Consider the following 21,884-nt stretch of genomic DNA (forward strand, 5'->3'; position numbering starts at 1 on the left):
TTCTGACTAACTTTGACTTGAAGTCCACTTTATCTGATATAAGGATGGAACCCCCCGCTTTTTCCTGATTGCATGTGCGTGGTAGGTTTTTTCCCATCCTTTCACCTTTAGTCTGTGGATGTCTTTTTCTATGAGATGAGTCTCTTGCAGGCAGCATATTGTTGGGTCTTTCTTTTTAATCCATTCTGCCAGTCTATGTCTTTTGATTGATGAGTTTAGAGGCCATTAATGTTCAGGTTTATTATTGAAATGTGATTCATATTCCAGTCATTTGGCTTATTTTTGATTTTTAGTTGGCGTGGTTTCTCCTTGGAGTGGTTTTCTCTAAGGTAGTTCCTCCCTTTGCTGACCTCCATTGTTGTTTTTCATTTCCTCCTCATGGAATGTTTTGTTGAGAACATTCTAAGCACAGGCTTTCTTATTTGTAATGCTTTTAACTTTTGGTTATCATGGAAGGATTTCGTTTCATCTTCAAATCTGAAGGTTAGTTTTGCTGGGTATAGGATTCTTGGTTGCAACCATGTTCTTTCAGAGCTTGAAATACGTTGTTCCAGGCCCTTCTAGCTTTTAGAGGTCTGGGTTGAGACATCTGCTGCTATCCGTATTGGTCTCCCCCTATATGTAATCTGATGCTTTTCTCTCATGGCCTTCGAAGTCCTATCTTTATTTTGAATGTTAGGCATTTTCATTATAATGTGCCTTGGTGTGGATCTGTTGTGATTTGTGCATTTGGTGTCTGTAAGCCTCTTGTATTTGATTTTCCAATTAATTCTTCAGGCTTGGGAAATTTTCTGACATTATTTCATTGAATAGGTTTGTTCATTCCTTTGGTTTGTATCTCTGTGCCTTCCTCATCCCAATAATTCTTCAATTTGATCTTTTCATGATGTCCCATACTTCTTGGAGATTCTGTTCATGATTTCTTACCATATTCTCTGTTTGGGCAACTTTATTTTCAAGATGAAATATTTGTCTTCATTGTATGAGGTTTCTGTCTTCCAAGTGGTGTAGTCTTTTGGTGATGCTTTCCATTGAGTTTTTTATTTGGTTTATTATTTCCTTCATTTCAAGGATTTTCATTTTTTTTTTTTTCAGATTCTCTATCTCTTTGTTGAAATGATCTTTTGCTTCCTGCAGGTGCTCTTTCAGCTTATTGGTATTATCATTCATTGCCTACATTTGCTCTCTTATCTCATCCTTTGCTTCGTGAATCATCTTAATCATGTATAATCTGAAGTCCTTTTCTGACATTTCCTCTAACATACTGTCATTGGATTCTATTAATATAGAATCTGGATTTGTTTTGGTCATTTTCTTCCATTGTTTTTTCATGTTGTTCATGTATCTTCCCCTCTAGCAGTGCAGATCTGGGGTAGTGCAGATTTCCCCCTATAGGCTTATAGTGGCCCTATAGGGTTCCAAAACCCTTTCTTTTAGGGAGAGCAATATTAGCAGTGCCCAATTCAGACACTATGCAGTCCTAGACCAAATAGCCCCTATGAGACAGTAACAAAATTGTCATAATAAACAGAATGAGTTAAAATATTATCTTTAGTAAAACAAACAGATTTGCAGTAAGGTCTGCAGTTTCTAATGGAGGACAAAGAGGATGCAGAGGGATGTAGCATGTGGCTGTTAATGGGATAAGAAAAGATTATACAGAAGTTCTAGATAATAGAAAGGGTGAGAGTATATCAAAGAAAATTGGATGTTAGCATGCAAAAAGGGAGAAAGAGACTCTGAGGGAACAGGTAAACAAATGGAAAAGAGAGCAAGAAAAGTAAAGAAATAAAAATGTAAAATTTTTCAATAAGGAGAAAAAAAGAAATTCTACAGTATAACAGTCATAGAGTAATGAAATCTCCCAGAGTTCAGTAGCCTGATGCATGAGAGGTACCTGACATTGAGTTTCAAGCCTCCAGCACGCGTCTCAGGATGGGATTTGATCCACCTAAAGATCGGAGCTCCGGTTTCCAACATTATCCAAGATGGCCGCTGTGACTTCAAAATGTGTTGGCAAATGGGGAGCTGCAGCTCAGGTGTGGCCATGGTCAGCAGGAGGTCCTGGAGGCGGGATGTGGTTGGTCAGGCAGGGGTCCTGGAGGTCGGGTGTGTTTTGTGTGATTGTGGGATCCTGGAGGCTGGGTGCAGTCAGTTGGTCTGGGGTCCTGGTTATAGGGCGCAGTCAATTGGTCTGGGGGTCCTGGCAGCAGGGAGCAGTCATTTGATGTGAGAGGCCCAGAGGCAGGGAGTGATCAGTTGGGCTGAGGGATCCTGGAGACGGGGCTCAGTCAGTCTTGCCAGGTGCCCTATTGGGCCTGGCTGTTTTCTCAAAATGGTGGCAGCCACGTGTAATCAAACCTGTAGGTACTATAACAGTGAACTTCCAGGCAACAGCAGGCAGCTGGTGCTCCACTGGTTGTCGGCGATCAGTTTGCTGACTGTTGTCAGAGGATCGGGAGGTGAACCTCATGCGTTGGGTGATGGATAGGTGTAAGGCAGGCAATGGACAGGTGAGAGGCAGGCAAATGGCGGATGACAGGCGCCTGACAGTGAGCTATCTGCACTCCTCATTTTGGTTTTTAACTTATTTTTGGTTTTTAACTTTACTTGGTTTGTCCTTTGATTGGCTTTTCCTTTAGAGTAATTCCTCGCTTTGCTGACTTGTATTATTATTTTTCACTTCCTCCTCATGGAATATTTTGCTGAGAATGTTCTGTATTGCAGACTTTCTGTTTGTAAATTCTTTTAACTTTTGTTTATCATGGAAGGATTTTATTTCATCTTCAAATCTGAAGGTTAATTTTGCTTTTTATCAGATTCTTGGTTGGCATCCATATTCTTTCAGAGCTTGAAATATGTTGTTCCAGGTCCTCTTACCTTTTAGGATTTGGGCTGAGAAATCTCCTGTATCCATATTGGTTTCCCCCTATATGCTATCTGATGCTTTTCTCTTGCATCCTTTTAAATTCTATCTTTATTTTGTATGTCGGGCATTTTCAGTATCATGTGCCTTGGTGTGGATCTGTTGTGATTTTGTACATTTGGTGTCTTGTAAGCCTCTTGTATTTGATTTTCCATTTCATTTTTCAGGTGTGGGAAATTTTCTGATATTATTTCATTGAATAGATTGTTCATTCCTTTGATTTGTATCTCTGTGCCTTCCTCAATTCCAATAATTTTTAAATTTGGTCTTTTCATGATATCCCATAGTTCTTAGAGGTCTTTTTCATGATTTATTACCATGTCCTTTGTTTGGTCAACCTTATTTTTAAGATTTAATGTTTTGTCTTCATTGTCTGAGGTTCTGTTTTCCAAAAGATCTAGTCTGTTTGTGATCCTTCTAATGAATTTTTAACTGGTTTATAGTTTCCTTCAAGAATTTCTATTTTTTTTTCAGAATTTCTATTTCTTTATTGAAATGATCTTTTTCTTCCTGTATTTGATCTTTTAACTGTTTATTATAGTGATCATTCATTGACTGCATTTGCTCTCTTATATCATCCTTTACTTCGTGGATCTTTTTAATGATGTACATTCTGAACTCCGTTTCTTACATTTCTTCTACTAAGATGTCAATGAGTTCTATTAATCGGGCATCTTGGTTTGTTTGTGGCACTTTCTTCCCTTGTTTTTTCATGCTGTTTGTGTATCTTCCCCTTCTGCAGTGTAGATCAGAGTTATTACAGTTTCCCTACTGTAGGTTTATAGTGTCCCTACAGGTTTCTAGCACCTCACCTTTAAGGGGGAGATCAATATTAGCAGCACACAATACAAATAATAGGCAGCCTTAACAAAGAGTCCCTATTACAACATTAACAATATTGTCTTAATAAACAGAGATGATGAGTTTGATAATTATCTACAGCATAAACAATAGGCTTGCAATAAGGTCTACAAGTTCTAATGGTGGACAAAAAGGATGGAGAGGGGTGTATGAGATAAAAAGTGAGTATATAGATTTATTAGATCATAGGAGAAATGAAAGCAGAATCAAAAGAAGTTGGGTTGTTAGCATGAGAAAAGGGAGAATAGACTCTAAGGAAACAGATAAGAGGAAAATAGAGTAGAAAAATAAAAAATTTCATAATAATAATAATAATACATAATTAATTTAAAAATCTACAACAAAACTGTAATATACTATTGAATCTTCCAGTCTTTAGTAGCCTAATGCATGAAAGGTACTTGAGAATGCCGGGTCACAGGATGAGATCTGACCCAATTAAAGATAGTGGCATCCGGGTCGGGCATAATCCATGATGTTGGGCAGTGGAAGTCCCCACTTGTTGGTAGATGGGGAGCCGCAGTGCTGAGTCTGCACAGGGCGCAGTAGCATTGGAGATTCACTCTGGCCTCATTATAAGAATTTAATCCTCATCTACTAATATCAAAAAGATAATACTATATTTAAATAGTCTTTTGTTTGTTTTAAAAATATTTTTCAGGGCTGGGGATATAGCTCTCAGTTGGTAGAGTGTTTGACTCGCAAGCACAAGGCCCTGGGTTCAATCCCCAGTATCGAATATATATATATTATATTTATACCGAATATATATATATATATTTTTTTCAGATGTTCATAGACCTTTATTTTATTCATTTATTTATATGATGCTGAGAATTGAACCCAGTGCCTTACACATTGCTAGGCAAGCGCTCTACCACTGAGCCATAACCCCAGCTCCTATTGGTTTTGTTTTTAAAAAAATTTATTTGTTCATTTTAGTTATACATGACGTACGATGTATTTGACATATTATGCATACATGGAGTAGAACTTTCCATTCTTGTGGTTGTACATAACGTGGTGTTTACGGGTGGTATATTCATATATGAACATAGGAAACTTAAGTCTGATTCATTCTACTGTCTCTCCTATACTCATCCTTCTCCCTTCCCTTCATTCCCCTTTGTCTAATCCAATGAACTTCTATTTCCACCCACCCCCAGCTTATTGTTTGTTGGCATCCATGTATTAGAGAGAACATTTGGCCTTTTGTTTTTTGGGATTGACTTATTTCAACCACATGATAATCTCCAGTTTCACCACATGATAATCTCCAGTTCCAGCCATTTACCGCATAAGTCATAAAGTAATTCTTTTGGCCAAATAATATTCCATTGTGTATGTATATATACCACATTTTCTTTATCCATTCATCTATTGAAGGGCACGTAGGTTGGTTCCATAGCTTAGTTAGTTTTAATTGAGCTGCTATAAACAGTGATGTGGCTGTGTCACTGTAGTATATTGATTTTAAGTTCTTTGGGTATAAACCAAAGAGTGAGATAACAGGTCAAAGGGTTGTTCCATTCCACGTTTTCTGAGGAATCTCTATACTGCTTTCCAGAGTACTGCACCAATTTACAGTCCCACCAGCAATGTATCAGTGTACCTTTTTCCTGACCTTTGTTGTTACTTGTGTTCTTTGGTACTTTGATAATTGCCATTCTCTCAGTGAGTTTTAATTTGCATTTCTCTAATTGCTAGAGATAGTGAATATTTTTATATATTTGTTTACTCGTGTATTCTTCTTCTGTGAAGTGTCTGTTCAGTTCCTTTGCCCATTTATTGATAGTGTTGCTTGTTTTTTTTTTTTTTTTTTTTGGTGTTAAGTTGTTTAAGTTCTTTAATGCTGTGTCTGAGGTGCAGGTGGCAAAGATTTTCTCCCATTCTCTAGACTCTCTCTTCACATTCTCAGTTGTTTCCTTTGTTGTGCAGAAGCTTTTTAGTTTGATACCATCCCATTTATTGATTCTTGTGCTTTAGGAGTTTTGTTGAGAAATTCGGTTGCTAAACCAACATGTGGAGATTTGGGCCTGCTTTTTCTTCAAATAAGTGCAGGGTCTCTGATCTATTCCTAGGTCCTTGATCCACCTTTGAGTTGAGTTTGTGCAGGGTGAGAGATAGGGGTCTAGTTTCCTTTTGGTACATATGGATTTCCAGTTTTCCCAGCACCATTTGTTGAATAGGCTATCTTATCACCAATGTATGTTTATGGTGCCTTTATCTAGTATTAGATAACTACTTATGTGGGTTTGTCTCTGTGTCTTCTTTCTGTACCACTGGTCATCATGTCTCTTTTGATGCCAATCCCACGCCATTTTTGTTGACTTTTTATTTTAAAACTATGGAAATATTGATCATCTACTCTTTGATTCTCACAACAACAAGGTTAATAAACTACCTTATTAGAAATAAACTATTTCATGGAAGTGTTTTAATTTTTACTTTTATACTAATTGCATTAAGGAGATATGCCAAAAATTTAATTTTTAATATTACCACCTAAAAGACAGTCTTATTCCACTACATGATATCTTATTGTGCTTCCACTACCATAACTAAATACCACAGACTGGGTGACTTAAACAACAAATTTATTTTTTCACAGTTCTGGAGGCTAGAAGTCCTAGATCAAAGTCCAGCAGTATTACTTTTTGTGAGGGCTTGCTTTGTTATTCTGAGAAGACCATGTCCTTAAATGGCAGAGAAAAAGTGAGAGAGAGATAGAGAGAAAGACAGAGAAAGACACTTACACACAGAGTAAGTATACTAATCTATAGAACCAGAACCCTACTCTCATGTCACCTAACCCTGATGATTACTTTTCAAACCTGTATTTCCAAATAACATTACATTTTGAGGCAAGTCTTCAACATAAACAATTTGGCAAGATGCATTGAGTAACAAATGGGAAAACATTAAAGTATTCTAAAAGAGCAAGTGAAAATGGGAGTGCTCTTTTCTCTCTAGGGAATGTGTGATTAGGTTGATGCAAATGCATACCCAGAAGCCAAAAGGACAATAGCTTTTCTTAGTGTTTTGTTTTTTATTGAATTAAAGTCTAGTAATGGGAGAACATTTAATTTCTGTATCATTTCTGCCGGTGGTTCAGCTACTGGCATATAACTCTCTTGCCAAAATTTTTATTTTATAAAATTCTAATAGTAATGGTTTACATTTCTATGGCATTTTAAAGCTTATACAACTCTTAGTATCTCTGTGTTGTGTCTCAAGAAGCACTCATTTATTATAATGTCATCATTTGATAAATAATGAGCCTGAGGTTCAGAGAAATTAAGTTACTTATCTACTTATCTAAAGTCACACAGCAACTGGAAACAAGGCTTTCAGACTTCCTTCTCCAGTGTTCTGGTCACCACACATATTGCCTCCTGAAAGGAATGTTTTCATGCCATATAACTATAATTTAACTTCTCATGATATTTGGTCAAAGAGCCATGGTTTGTACTAATGAGTAAGAACTCTTTCTGTGGAACTTTTTCCTAGAAGAAGGGTGAAAAGAATCTGAACTGAGGATAACCAAAACAAAGGCAAGTGTAGTGGATGAGTAGTGCTTGGCAGTGGATTCAGATACTAGAGCTTGACCACCTTCTACCTATGTTACTCTTTGAGCCTCAGTATTCTCATCAATGAAAATGAGAATGTTAATATTGTATTATCCTGATGGAATTGCTAATACACTATAGGATGGAAAGTGCTTAGCCCATGTTACAGAGACTCAAAATGTCAGTTCCCTGTCTTTTGATCTCTGCAGGGTGTTTCAGTTATTCTGGCAGGAAGAACTAGTTGTACCCAAACTATATTTCTTTAAAAAGTTTCTAATTCATGTCTAGGTTTCTTTTTTCTTTGAAAAAATTTTAAGAATTTCCAGAACACTGTTGGGAAGAACCTTACTCTCCAGGGAGAGTGGAAGACTCTTCCCTGGTGAATGTAATCAATGGAGAACTTGAAGATGCCGACATCAGACATTTCCACAGTCCCCGCCAGATCACCCTATGGTGAGGCTCAGAGCTAACAATCTCTTCAGAGTTTTCTGATATCTTTATTTAAATAGCTTATTGAAATATAATTCATATACCATTACATTTGTCCATTTAAGGTGTACAATCAAATGTTTTTAGTATATTCACAGATTTGTTCACAAATGATCACCACAATCAATTTTAGGTCATTTCTGTCACCTCAGAAAGAACTCTCATCCCCTGTAGTAGTCACTCTCTATTAACCCTCACCTCACTTCTCTTCCAACCTCCATCTCTAGGCAACTGCTGATCTACTTTCTGAATCGATAGATTTGCCCATTTTAGACATTTACATAAATGGAACTGTACCATATGTGGCCTTTTATTTCACTTAACACAATGTTTTCAACGTGCATACACATTGTAATATGGATTAGTACTTCATTCCTTTTTATTGCCAAATAATATTTTCAGATGGATATAACATTTTATGTATGTATTCATCAGTTGATGGACATTTGAGTTGTTTCCACATTTTGGCTATTATGAATAATGCTGCTCTGAATATTCATGTACACATTTTTGGGTGGATATATATTTTCATTTCTCTTTTTTTTTTTTTTTTGGTGCTGGGGAATCGAACCCAGGGCCTTGTGCTTACAAGGCAAGCACTCTACCGACTGAGCTATCTCCCCAGCCCTATATTTTCATTTCTACTGGGTATATACCTAGGAATGGAATTTCTGTGTTATCTATAGCAACTCTATGTTTAACATTGAGAAATTGCCAAAATGTTCTGCAAGTTATTTACACCATTTTACATTTTTACCAGCAATCTTTGCGTGTTTGAATTTCTCTACATCCTTGCCAACATTTGTTGTTATTTGTCTAGTGGTTATACCTGTCTTGGTGTGAAGTCATATCTCATTGTAGTTTTGATGGATGTTTTCTCTAATGACTAATGATGTTGAATGTCTTTTTTTCATGTGTTTACTGACCACTTGTATATCTTCTTTGGAGAAAAATCTCCTTGTTCTGTTTTTCAACTGCTTGGTTTATCTTTTTATTATTGTGTTGTAAAAGCATTTCTGGATACAAATGCCTTTTGATCTATGATTTGAAGGTATTCTCTCCCATTCTGTGGATTGTCTTTTAACTTTCTTGATGGTATCCTTGGCAGTGCAAGTTTTTTTGTTTTTAAGTATGTTTTAGTTGTAGATGGACACAGCACCTTTATTTATTTTTATGTGGTATTGAGGATTGAACCCAGTGCCTCACACATAATAGGTGAGTACTCTACTACTGAGCCACAACCCAGTCACCAAAAGTTTTTAATTTTGATGAAGTCACTTGATCTATTTTTTTAGTTGTTGCTTGTGCTTACATTTCTTTTTGTTTGGTACTTGAGAATGTACAAGGACTGCAGGAAATGAGCAATTGATCTTGTAGGATTTCAGTTTCTTCTGAATTATTTGAGTAGGAGATACTTATGAAGAGATCACTGTTAGAGAGTCAAGAAATCTCAAAAAGATATTTTAGAAAGACCAAGAACATGACTAGAATAGTTCCTCATGGTATGTTTGATACAAATGAGCTTGTAGCACTCTTGTTATATGGTGACACTCCCTGGTACCCAGCTGAGGTGCTTGCAGCTAGTGAAGGGATACTATATATGAAGTCATATGCCATTTTACATTTTACTATCCCTATTTAATTTTATTCCAAGGAAACCCTGAAAGGACTAGATGGTTCTTTCTTTGCTAAAGTACCTATAAGGGACTAGTTGAATTTCTTGTGATTCTAGACTTAACTGGAAACAAGTCTCAATTCAGAGCATTTTTTCGTGAATTATGTTTAGGTCTATGGCGTCATTGAACCCTATAACCATTTGAGGTTTGATAATTGACTTGAGATTCCCATCACATGTCATCTAGCCTCCTCCTGTCACTTTCAGTGACAAGCCACTCACTATTACTTAGGGAGTTCATTTTTATCTTTTAGAGTTTCTGTGAAGATTAAAATGTGTAAAGTTTTTAGTATCTTGAATGTCATAGACACTTAAACACATGGTGATTTTAATTGTTTTTGTTGGAAAGCCTCTCTTATATGAAGTTGAAATCTCTTCCTGAAACTAATCCCAATTAATCCTACCTCTTATCTCTGAGGATTCCACAGAACAGGTCTTTCAAATCAGCCTTTCAAAAATTAAAGAAATTATTTAAGTCTCTCAAAATTTATTCTTTTCTTTTTAATTGTGGTGCTAGGGACTGAACTGAGGGCTTTATGCCCACTAAGCAAGTGCTGTACTACTAAGCTACATCCCCAGCCATGTTTCAGTGTTATGTGGCATTTTTTCCCCTTTAATCTCTTCTACCACTTTGCTTGGTAGTAGTTATGATGGTTCCCAAACCTATCTGCCCCTCAGAATTATCTAAGGATTATTAAGTACAGTTACCTGAATTTGTGGGTCTGGGTTGGGGTTCAAGTAGTCAAACAAATAAAAACACCCTAGTTGGTTCTGGTGGGTGCAGTTGAGAACCTGCAGCTGTTGATAGATAAATCAGAGTGGTAAGTGTTAGGAAGAACAGACTGTAATTTGCTAACCTGGTCTTGTAAACAGAGTTTCTTGACTTTTATACTCTTGATAGATATTTAGGTCCAGATAATTACTTTTGTTAAAGGGGGCTCTCCTGTGCATTATAAGATGCTTAACGGCATTCTGAGCGCACTATATGACAGTAGCCCAATCCCAAGTTGGGACAAGCAAAAATGTCTCTAGACACTGTCAGTTGTCCCTTGGGGGAGAAAAATCACTCGAGATTAAAACCACTATCATAAAGGATGAAAAGAAAAATCACAGTTTTGATAGTTGGAGGATGATCGAAAATAATTTTCAGCATACTTCTTCCTCCCAGTATCCTCTATTCATAGATATTACAAATGAATAACCAAAGTTTGGGCTGGATTAGTTCCAGGTTGCGTTAAATTAATAAAGCATATTTAAATTACTCTGCTTTTCTGATGTATAGTGAATTATACATGGTCATGTAATATACTACTGTTAGTTTTCTTTAAACCTTCTTGCCCATAGCATTAATTGTCATAATAATCTGATATGTTTTATCCTATGTATATATACCACCCTTCCTTCAACTTCCTTCTCAAATCACACAGGCAGGTAACTCAAAAGAAAATGTTTGAGAGGACCAATACTCTGTGAGCATATGTGCTGATATGTCTAAATTAGGTTTTTATTAAACTGTGTCTTGCAGTGAGAGCTTATAACAAAATTACAGAATTGAGACACCTTCTGGAAATTGCTGAGAGCAACTATAAACACTTGGGTGGGATAACAGAAGAGGATCTAAAGCAGAAGAAAAAACAGCTTGAATCTGAAAAGTAATGTGCTTAAAACTTTAATGCTTTGTATTTATTTACCTTTCTAGATGCCATGTGAGGGTTTGTTGATTACCAACTTGTTGTCTCTTCCTCTCAATCAGTGTTGGGTTCTAAAACCTCCTAGATCTCCTGATGGAGAAGGAGTTAAGATTTTCTTTTAAAGAAAATGTGATAAAATACACACAACATAAAATTTACTGTCTCAACCATTTTTAAATGTACAGTTCAGTAACATTAAGTATATTCACATTGTTCTGCAACCAATCTCTAGATCTCTTTTTCATCTTGCAAAATTGGCATTCTGGAGTTCAGGTTTTTTTGAGACCACACCTGTTTTAATCTTTTTAACCAGCATAGGTCTTTGAACATCCCCATCAGACTGGATTGCCTACTTACAAATATGAGACCCACTCCTGTGTTTGCTGACAAGAGTACCCATCAGAGTATGCTTTTATATCTAGAGGTAGTGAGCAGTTGTACATGCATCCTAAATTGGCTCTCTGGACATTGGGTACCTCTCTAGTTAATTAATGACTGCTAGAATAGAAGATGCCTCATGCATCTTTCCTCCCACTGCCTTTATGCCTATCTGTTTGCTTTTTAAGTGCACAGGGAACAAAGGGGGACAGAAGATGAGACTTCAAGTTTAATCAAACATGTGTCTATAAAAGAGAACCTTGAATTACATATGGATTCCCTTCCTCCTTGTCCTCTACTTTCCCTGCCCTTCCCATTGTTTTTTTCTCTTACCTTTACATTCTTAGAACTGCCTGTTTCCTTTATATCCCCTTCCCAATCTAGCCTCTCTAAGAAATCTGGTAAAGGTATTTAGAGTAACATCTAAATATTTGATAAAGATTTAACATGTTTTCCTTCTGTGGATAGTACTTGGAGTTTTAAATAGAAGACAAAACCTGGTGCTGGAATACTCTATATCTTAATGGGATTTTAGTTGTTAGAAGCTGTGGTAGAACTTTATTTTTTAATTAGGGCTTCATTGGTTTCTCACAGATCACATCATATAGGTAGCTAACCACTGCCTCTATACTGCTCTAAGTGTTTGAGATGTAGAATATTTTAGTATTGACCTTGGTCTAAGAACCTAGCTGAAAGTTCTTAGATCCTTTCATTTGTATTTTGGATATAAACTCCTGATCTTTGGTATATCTTTTTAAAAAAAAAGGATAAATATTGATTTGAATGAAACACTTTTGATTTTTTTGTTACTTACTAGTTAAACAAACTCAGTACAACAAAACATAGTCGTATTATTCTGTCCCAGGGATTATCTTCCCTTCTTATTTGTTGAACTTCTGGGCTTCCACTTCCTCCATCTTAATCCTATTCATGTTTCTACCAGAACTACTTCTTTTTTTTTTTTCTTTTTTTTGCCATGCTGGGGATTGAACTCAGGTCCTTGTGCTTGCAAGGTGAGCACTCTACCAACTGAGCTATCTCCCCAGCCCTAGAACTACTTCTGTGTACTCTTAGACTGCCCTCCTTGGGGACCTGGAATCCAAGCCAGCATGCCTTGGGAATTGCAGGCAAAAAACCTAGTTCATGTCACAGCATCTCCTGTCTGGATCATTGTTACCTCTTCCTGGCAGGTTTCCCAACTTCCTGTCCCTGTGCCCTCACCCTCACCTCCTACCCTGTAGTCTCTTCCCAGCATAGCATCCAGAGTAATCAGATTAAAACTTTAGTGAGATCATGCTGCTTCTCTGTTCAGATCCTCCCGTGGCTTCCCATTTTACTCAGTAAAAACTGAAGTCCTTACTATGACTTATAAGGCCCTACCTACTTGTTCTGGCTTTCTTTAATCTCTGACCTACACTGCTTTCTCTTTTATTTTTGTTAAGCTACTCCAGCTAGATTGGCCTCTGATGTTTTTTTTCCTTTTCCTTCCCAGGCATACTTCTGCCTTAGGGTCTTAGGTCTTTCCATCTCTCTGGAATGCTCTTCCCCTGATGTCTAGCTATCTATTTTCCGCAGAATTTTGCTCAAAGCACCCTTTTCAGCAAAGCCTTCCCTAGCCACTGAACATGAAGTGCTAATTACCTCCTCCACAGCATTTTATATAACTGTTGCCTGCTTTTTTTTTTTTTTATTAGCTCTCTCCCTTAGGACCTGTCATCTCTGACATACCAAATGTGTATGTGTGTGTGTGTGTTTTCCCCCCCTCTACTATCTGCTTTCCTCCGCTACTAAGTTAAAGAAGGCACGTTGGCCTTTTTTTCATTACATATCCTAGTACACAGATCAGTGCTGTAGACCTGAAATACATAATTTGTTCAATAACTATCCTTATGATTTATTTTGTTTGTTTTAAAGGGCGCTTTCCACTATTACCAAAAATAATTGATAGTTGATATTGGAGAGTGATTGAAAACAATTGTTTTGACAGGACCATCAAAGAGCTGCAGGACCAGCTGGAGTATGAGCGACTCCGTAGAGAGAAATTAGAATGCCAACTGGATGAATATCGAGCAGAGGTGGATCAACTTAAGGAAACACTGGAGAAAACCCAGACCCCAAATTTTATGGATGTGGTTGGTACCTTTAACATGTTTATTTTTATTGAGGAAATAATATACTAGAGTATAAGCTTTGGGCTGGTTACAACCATTTTTGATTTGGGAAAGCCATTTAACCACTTTGCGCTTCAGTTGTAAGTTGAATAATTTATACTTCTTAGAGCTGATGTCAAGATTACGGGAATATACATCTATATCTATAGGACTGTTTATCTCTAACGGTTTCTTTCTCTCCACATACACACTCATGTGTGTGTGTGTGTGTATGTATGTGTGTGTGTGTGTGTGTATTTTAGTTAGGACATCAGTATGGTTCCTGATTGTGCAGTTAAGTGCTATTGTTATTCTTGTACCATATAAGGAAGAGATTTTTTTTATAAGTAGAATAATCAATAAAAATTATGAGGCAGTTAGAAAGTATGTATATTTTAATATTCTAAATAACCAGAATAAAGTGCTTTGAATGGAATCCATTTTAGAAAGCTTCAGCAATTTAAGAGTAGAAAAGAGCCAAGGCATGGTGGTACAGCTTGTGATCCTAGTTACCTGGGATGCTGAGGCAGGAGGATTGCAAATTTGAGAACAGTCTTGACAACTTGGGCTGAGTGGATAGAGCACTTGCCTAGCGAGTGTGAGGCAAAGGAAAAAAAAAAAAAAACAGTAGAAAAGAGCAGCCTAGAAATTTTCATAGCATCCTTTTACTCAGATTATGGAGTTATACAAACTATATATAGTTTATACAAACTATTGTATATAGTTATACAAACTATTTGTGTAACACTTTACGAAGTTATTTAGCAAGTTTTTTATTGTATGTCATTTGACTTGTCCTCATTTAGCATATGAAGAAATTGGGGCTCAGAGGGCTTAAGTAACTCATTTAAATCACACAGCTAGTAATGGTGGAAACATCAGTATTCAATTTATAAACTTTTGATTCCACAGTCTTGGCTCTTTTCATAAGTGAAATTATGAATTTGGAATTCAGAATATAGCTGTAAAAAATAGAAAAAATATTAAGTGACAAAAAGAGCAAATATATAGAAGGAGGCTAAAAAGAAGCTGATATATGGAACAGAGCAAGTCCAGAAAAGTAGGTGGAGTACAGAAGACAGTAAGGTGACAGCAGGACATCCCAAGTAGTGCTTGTGTTTCAGGCCTTCTAAATCTCTGAGTAGATTAGGCAGAAAGTGCACTGGGGAAACTTTGACCCTTATCTGTTCTGCAAGTGAAGATGGCTATAATGTGGTCCTTGTGACTGGCTTATCATGATACATTGTGGGGATTCAGGTATGGTTTATATTTTCTTCCTGAAAAGAAGTTTTTTCTTCATCATTGGATGAATTAATTCTGTTCCAGGCCTGATCGCTTCATCTGATTTATAACAAAAACTTCCTGGCTTCTTTTTATTTCATACAAACTAATCATTAATCTCTTTTAATAACCACTTTAGAGATATTAATATATGTCCTTGTCATCTTGCCACCTTGTGGCAGGAATTGCAACTTCTATTTTCCTCAAAGGTAGGAGCATAAGTCATTTTTTTCCAGCTGCTTAGGTGGGATAGTCTATTTTGGGTATCACTCAAGCTATAAGCTTCCTTTTGAGTCATTCCAAACTGATAGTCTCTGCTAAATTTTTCCTTTTTTTTTTTTTAGCTATTTAGGAATTCTCTTTTCATGTTCAGAAGCATTCTGTTTTCAAGGTCAGGTCTGATTTCCTTCTGCACAATCCAGGTTCTATAAAATGCCACTCTCCTCCAATAATATGTAGGGTTTCAGGAGAGCCGACTCAGGCCCTGGTCTGTGGGCCTATAGTGTTGTGCAGTCTTACTTTAGGTTATTCCCAATTTTTGTAAATGAGCTACTGTCACTGACTTCTCCTGACAGCTTTAACTCTGGCACTTGTTGTTTTCTCTTCTGAAAAGCTTCTGACTCTCAGTTTCCTCATCTGTAAGATGGGAGATAATACTACTTACCTCATGGGATTGTACTGATATTAAATGAAATATTGTGTAGAAATCCTGTGCAGACTGTGGCACACACAAGCTATTATTAGCAGTATTCATTGTATTGCTTTCTCCCTTTCTTATGTCTTTTTCTCCCTTTTCCTCCTTATGCAGCTAAGGATGGGAAGGAAGAGTTCATTTTGGAGTCTGACTAAATCTTTCTCCCACTACCTTCTGGTCAGGACCTATGATTGCATAAAGTTGTAACTTTAAGTCTCTCTCCTTTACTGAAGAATCTGCAATAGTATAATTTTTACTCAGAGAAGTTCTTAGGAGTTTCTTAGGATAGTTTGACATATTTAAAAGTTTTTAAAAATAACACCTGTTTTTATAGTGCTTTCTCAGATGTTATCTCATCTTAGTCTGTATCAATACTATGAGGAGGTAGATTCCATTTTCTGTTACATATGAGGAAGCTGAGCATCTTTTTAGAGTACATAGCTCGGGTGAAGCAGGAACAAACTCAGAATCTCTGCCTCTAGATTATTTCTCTAATCTTTCTGTGTAAGTAATCATCAAATTCATACTTTAGTACTGTGTCCCCATCAGGACTCTCCACTGGTATTTCTCCCTGCCAATTGCATATTTCCACTTGAAATTTTTTTTTATAAAAAAATGTATAAAACCAAATTCAACATGAAGACCAGATTCCCCTCTATGCCTAAATTAATGGCATCACCATTTTCTCAACTACTGTCTTGAGTCTTGGATTCTGTTTTTCTTCTTTAGCGATGCTAGGGATTGAACCTGGGGTGCAGATGTTCAGAGACCGGTTCCCTGAGGGTGAGGATGAACAGTGCCTACCCTACGTAGCCTTACCCAGCACGCTTACTCAGGCATCGGAGATCGAGCTCTGAAGGCATGGATCTAATTTTATTTAGGGTTGCACAGGACATATATAGGTACATTATCCAATCAGGTTAACGCACTTGTTAAAGTATAACAGAGTCAACCTACAGGTGAACTATATGTCGAGGGTCGAGGTAGTGTAAACAAACCAAATATGCCTAAGTAATTCTGCCCAGCAACAGGTCTGAGACAAAGGACTCGGGAATGGCAAGCTCTTGCACACAGCATGAGGCAAGGCAGTGCAGGCGAGCTCACATCACAGCTTTCTGGGATGCATGACAGAATGAGGCCTTCAAACTCAGCCTCAACAGCTCCAGAGACCTTTATTCCATGGCGAGTCTTTACCATTACCTCAGTTTCTCTGTCCAGACTGTTTGGCTTACTTAGACCATAGTGTCAGTGACTGCTGTCAGATAAACTTGAGGAATGTTCCCTACACTGGGGCTTTCTACCAATGGGCTACATCCCCAGCCCTTTATATGTATGTGTACATGTGTGTGAAAATTTATATTTTCAACTTCCTAAGGAACTGGGAATAGAGGTGTGCACCACAGTGCCTGGCTTAGTCTTAGATTCTAAAAGTCAAGATTTTGTTTTCTCATTTAGCCCATAAAAAAGTGGGCCATCCCATAGATAGGAGCACATGCTCTACTTTTCCTGCTGCCCTTGTAGGTGTCTTTGTCTGTCTGAACTATTATGATAGAATTTCTGTGTAGACACAGAAATAAATTATCAGCTTAAAGTATTGATTCCTTAGTTTGGCATTTATTCCTAGCCTACCTTAACAGCCTTATTTCTGTCTGTTTTCCTAAATGTAGCCTGTGTTTTCTGACCTTACCCTACTCTAGCCCATCACCAAGCCTTTGTTCATTTTGTTCTTAGGCCTGCAGGCTCCCTATCACCTCTGCCTCTTAAAATCCCCAGGAATTGCTGGGCTTGGTGGCGCATACCTGCAATCCCCAGTGGCTGGGGACGCTGAGACAGGAGGATCAAGAGTTCATAGCCAGCCTCAGCAAAAATTGAGGTGCTGAATAATTCAGTGAGACCCTGTCTCTAAATAAAATACAAAATAGGGCTGGGAATGTGGCTCAGTGGTTGAGTGCACCTGAGTTCAATCCCCAGTACCCCCCACCAAAATCCCCAGGAATCATCTCTTTTGTTACCCTTTTCCTAATGCCCATGACCACATATGATTTCTCCTTCCACCTAGCACTTTGTACTGCTCTGAAGGCATCTCATTTGTATTACAGTTTGATTGGGTTCTTACTTTACACACAGTACTGAAAATTTAAGTTTCATAAGTTCATCTGATTCATCTTTATAATACCTTAGTCATCATCAACTTAGGTATTGAGTACTTGTATGTTGGGCTTTGTGTCAAGATTTTATATTCAGCAGATGCTGCCTTCATATTACAAATGAAGAAAACCAAGTCCTAGATAAAATGAACAATTCATAAAGTTACACAGCTTATTAGGTGTATACCCCTGATTTCAACCTAACAGCCCAGCCTCAAGTCCATGCTTTCCACATCACTTGCTGTTTCTACACCTTCACTTTTTTACCGTTTGTAAGAAAATATATTTTGACAAATTCCTCTTTAAAAACTTGGGTGATAGCAAGTTTGCAACCGAAAGAAGAGGAGAGAACACAGAGACATGACTTTTTCTAGGTGGTTTTGGAAGATAGCTTCCAGGTTCATACACTGCTATATATGAATTAAGCTAAATGAGCTTATTAGCAAGGGTGTAATAAGGAACACCTTCAGGAATTAATTTTAGCCATGAGCTTTCCCCATGGACATGTACCTTGTCCTGTTCTTGGAGCTTCTTTATTCAGATTCTGTCCTAACTAGGTACAGAGCATTGTTTTTACTGGAAAAATTATTCAAAAATGACTAGGGAACATCTGCAGTTTCCAGCCCTATCCCTTGCTCCTTTCCATACCATGTACTGATTTTTCTGATAGGTCATGAGAATACCAGATAAGAAGAAATTTTCAGGAACAGTGGAAGCAGAAAAAGTGGAAAATGAGGCAAGGGTAATAAAGAGGTGGTGTATAAACAGAAAAGGGAAGAAAGGAGCCAGGAAATATAAATCGTAGCCCTGTGGGCCTTGCAAAGAATCCAGAGGATGACATAATGACACTTTCTGCATTTCAGTTAGCAGTGTATTATGGTATGTTAGTTTAAGATACAAGAAAAGAAAACAAGGTGTTCTCTTTTGGGGATATTTTAGAGATAGACTGAATGATTTTTCAAAGTACCTGCCAGCCTTAAGATTTAGCATAATATGAAGCACTGGTATTTCAGATTTTGGAACTTATTCACACAAAATCCTAAAATAAACTTAATCAGAGTTGAAAATACTTAGCATGATTAATTATTTTCTTTTGAATACAATGTAGAAAAATGAAAATATGTTGCTGGAATGAAAATTTCATTTCTTTTTTTTTTTTTCCTTTGTTGATAGGAAGATGATTCATGTGAGTCCAGCAAAGAGAAGAGGCGAGTGAAAAAAAAGGTGCCTTCTACAACAGGAGTGTTTGTAAGAAGGTACTAATCAGTGAAAAAACTTTAAATAAACTTGCTGGATTTTCTCTTTCATTTAAGAAATCAATATAAATGTAAATCTGTATGAACTCTTCTCAGAATTGTTCTGATATGCTATGCTACTATGCCATTTCTGAAGGTGGAAATGTTTTATCAAAGGGATTTTAAAAATTATTTCACTTGTACACTCCCTCCCTATACACTTTTTATATACCTACGTAAGGAAGTCAAAAGTTACTAAATTTGCAAGTATTCACATAAATTGTAAAATATAAATTGTACAGTTTAAAGGAAATTAGTTCTAGATATTAAAATTATTAAAAATTCTATTATGACTCCATAATAGGATTGTATTTCTTTCACTTTCTAAAGTACCATTTATTGTTACTATTGTGTTTATTTATTTATTTGGTACAGGGGATTGAACCCAGGGGTGCTTAACCACTGAGACACATCCCCAGCCTCTTTTTTAGTTTGAGACAGGGTCTCACCAAGTTGCTGAGTCTGCCTTGAACTTGGAATCCTCCTGCCTTGGCCTCCCAAGTTGCTGGTGTTATGGGGTGAAATTTAAGAACAGACCGATCACCACTGAGAAGTTCAAATTTGAGAATCTTTATTAAGCCAGCCAGCTGACTGTCTCACACAATGCCCCCAAAAATGACTACAGCCCCGACCATAGGGTTGTAGGGGTTCTTATACCAAAAATTACATCAATCATAAGCATCTGTTGCTATGATTCAAAATTACAAACTAACATCATGAGATCATCAACAGAGGGGGCAGTGGGTCAAAATGACCCTTACCTAGGTACAAACTAAAGGAATGGTTACTAACATCCACACAACCACCGTTCACATGGTGCATTGTTTAGGAGCAATAGGAATCAAAAGAGAGCAATTTTTCATTACATAAGAATTGTCATTTTGTATTGCTAAACATGTAACACTAAGTAACTGATGATGGGGACAGAGGTAGGGTGTTCCCATGGGAGAAGCTTATTTCCTATATAACATGGGGTCTCAGAGCAAAATGGAGTCTGTCTGGCCTATGACATTCTCATGGAGCCCGATCGTCAGCCCATCACACTGGGATTACAGGCACGGGCATCCTGCCTGGAGTGTATATGGCTTTAACATTTTTCTGTTTTTCAAATGACATAACTTTTAGGAAAGAACAACTTTTCAATAGCAACTAAATATCTCACTTGGCAAAGTTTTACACAAAATGAAAATTTGCTATTATTAAAAAAAATATATGCTTGCTAATAATACCCATTTAAATAATCTGCTTCAGAATTCAACCTTTGTATGTCTTGCAAGATTTAGAAGAAAGGAAAATAGTTAAGAAGCAGCCTGGACAGGATAAGAAACACATGGCTTTATTATTTTTCTTCCCTTTTCCTTCCACTTCAAATTGAAGATTAGTTGTTCTTTGCTGACCAAAAAAGAAAAAGTATCATATTTTAATTAGGTTCTGATTTAGTTCCAATATTTTCCCTACCTTTTCTTTCCATTTTTCCCTTTATAAACTAGAAAAGATCTGTGACCATCTTGGGGCCTTTGTCTAGATCTAATCTTTTTCTGAAGATCTGATAGCTAACTTTGGCTTCATTGGCAGTAGCATTCTCCACCATAATATACCAGATTGTCCATTCTCTGGATCCTTTTCATGGGTGCTAAAGGACATTTTAATATAGTATCACAAGGACTAGTTTGCCCTCACAAGAGTATACTGGATTGCTGAGACAGGTTCAGTCTTGTTAACAAGTGTTGAAATGGATTAGCTTGGGCTGGGCTTATAGCACAGTGGTAGCAGGTGGGAGGCCGTGGGTTTGATACCAGCACCACACACACACACAAAAAGACCTAGCTGTCCTCTTGATAGTTATATTCACTATGGTTAGTTTCTCTGTGGTTTCCAATGGGCTTTCAATCTATAATAATATTTATTTGGGCACTTTGTGTGAAATTTTTGTCAAGACCTTTATTATCTCTTAATTCTCACACCAGCCATATGAAGTAGATATATTTTATAGACAGAGATTAGGTGGTTGTATCTAGGATCATATATTGCAGAGCTGGGTTCTAACCTTGGCAGCAAAAGTACAGTTTTCATTCTCCTCATTAACCACTATTGGAATTCCAAATGCAACATTTCTCAGACTTTCTGGGACTAACAAAAGACTAATTTTTCCCCCTCTAACTTATTGACTCTTCAATTAATCCCAACCATGGAAATTGTTTTATTTGCTGTTTTTTCAAGGCTATCTTTCTTGTCCCTGAGGTAGGAAATACCAGAAGAGTATTGTAATAGAAGCATGTGGCAGGTTTCCTGGTTGTCCCCCATCTTTTCTCCTCTCTTATATAGTCCCTGGGTTTCTTGCTACTCAGGATAAGAATTAACTTCTTCACTTCCCTCGCTTCCAAGTTGTGATCAATAGGATGTGAACAAACATGGTGTGTTAAACGTTAGGGTCATGCCCCCTAAGGGAAAGGGCTTCCTACCTCCTGCACCTTTCTTCTCAAATGTAGATGTGGTGGTGAGTCACTGGACATTGTGAAAATGAGTAAGATGAGGAGGAATCAGGGCCCTGACACCATGGAGCTGACACATTAGTCCTCAGGATTCTTGCTTTGGACTGTAAGACAGAAGCAAGCCGATCTCCCATAGGAGCAGAAGAGAATGTACACTCTCTACAGACTGGCTGTTTCCAAACAAGAATAGGGATGAACTGAGCTTCTTAAGTTTTGTTTCTCCTACCAAATTTACA

The sequence above is a fragment of the Sciurus carolinensis genome, chromosome 11 (genome assembly GCF_902686445.1).
Source record: "Sciurus carolinensis chromosome 11, mSciCar1.2, whole genome shotgun sequence".
In the NCBI taxonomy this organism is placed as follows: domain Eukaryota; kingdom Metazoa; phylum Chordata; class Mammalia; order Rodentia; family Sciuridae; genus Sciurus; species Sciurus carolinensis.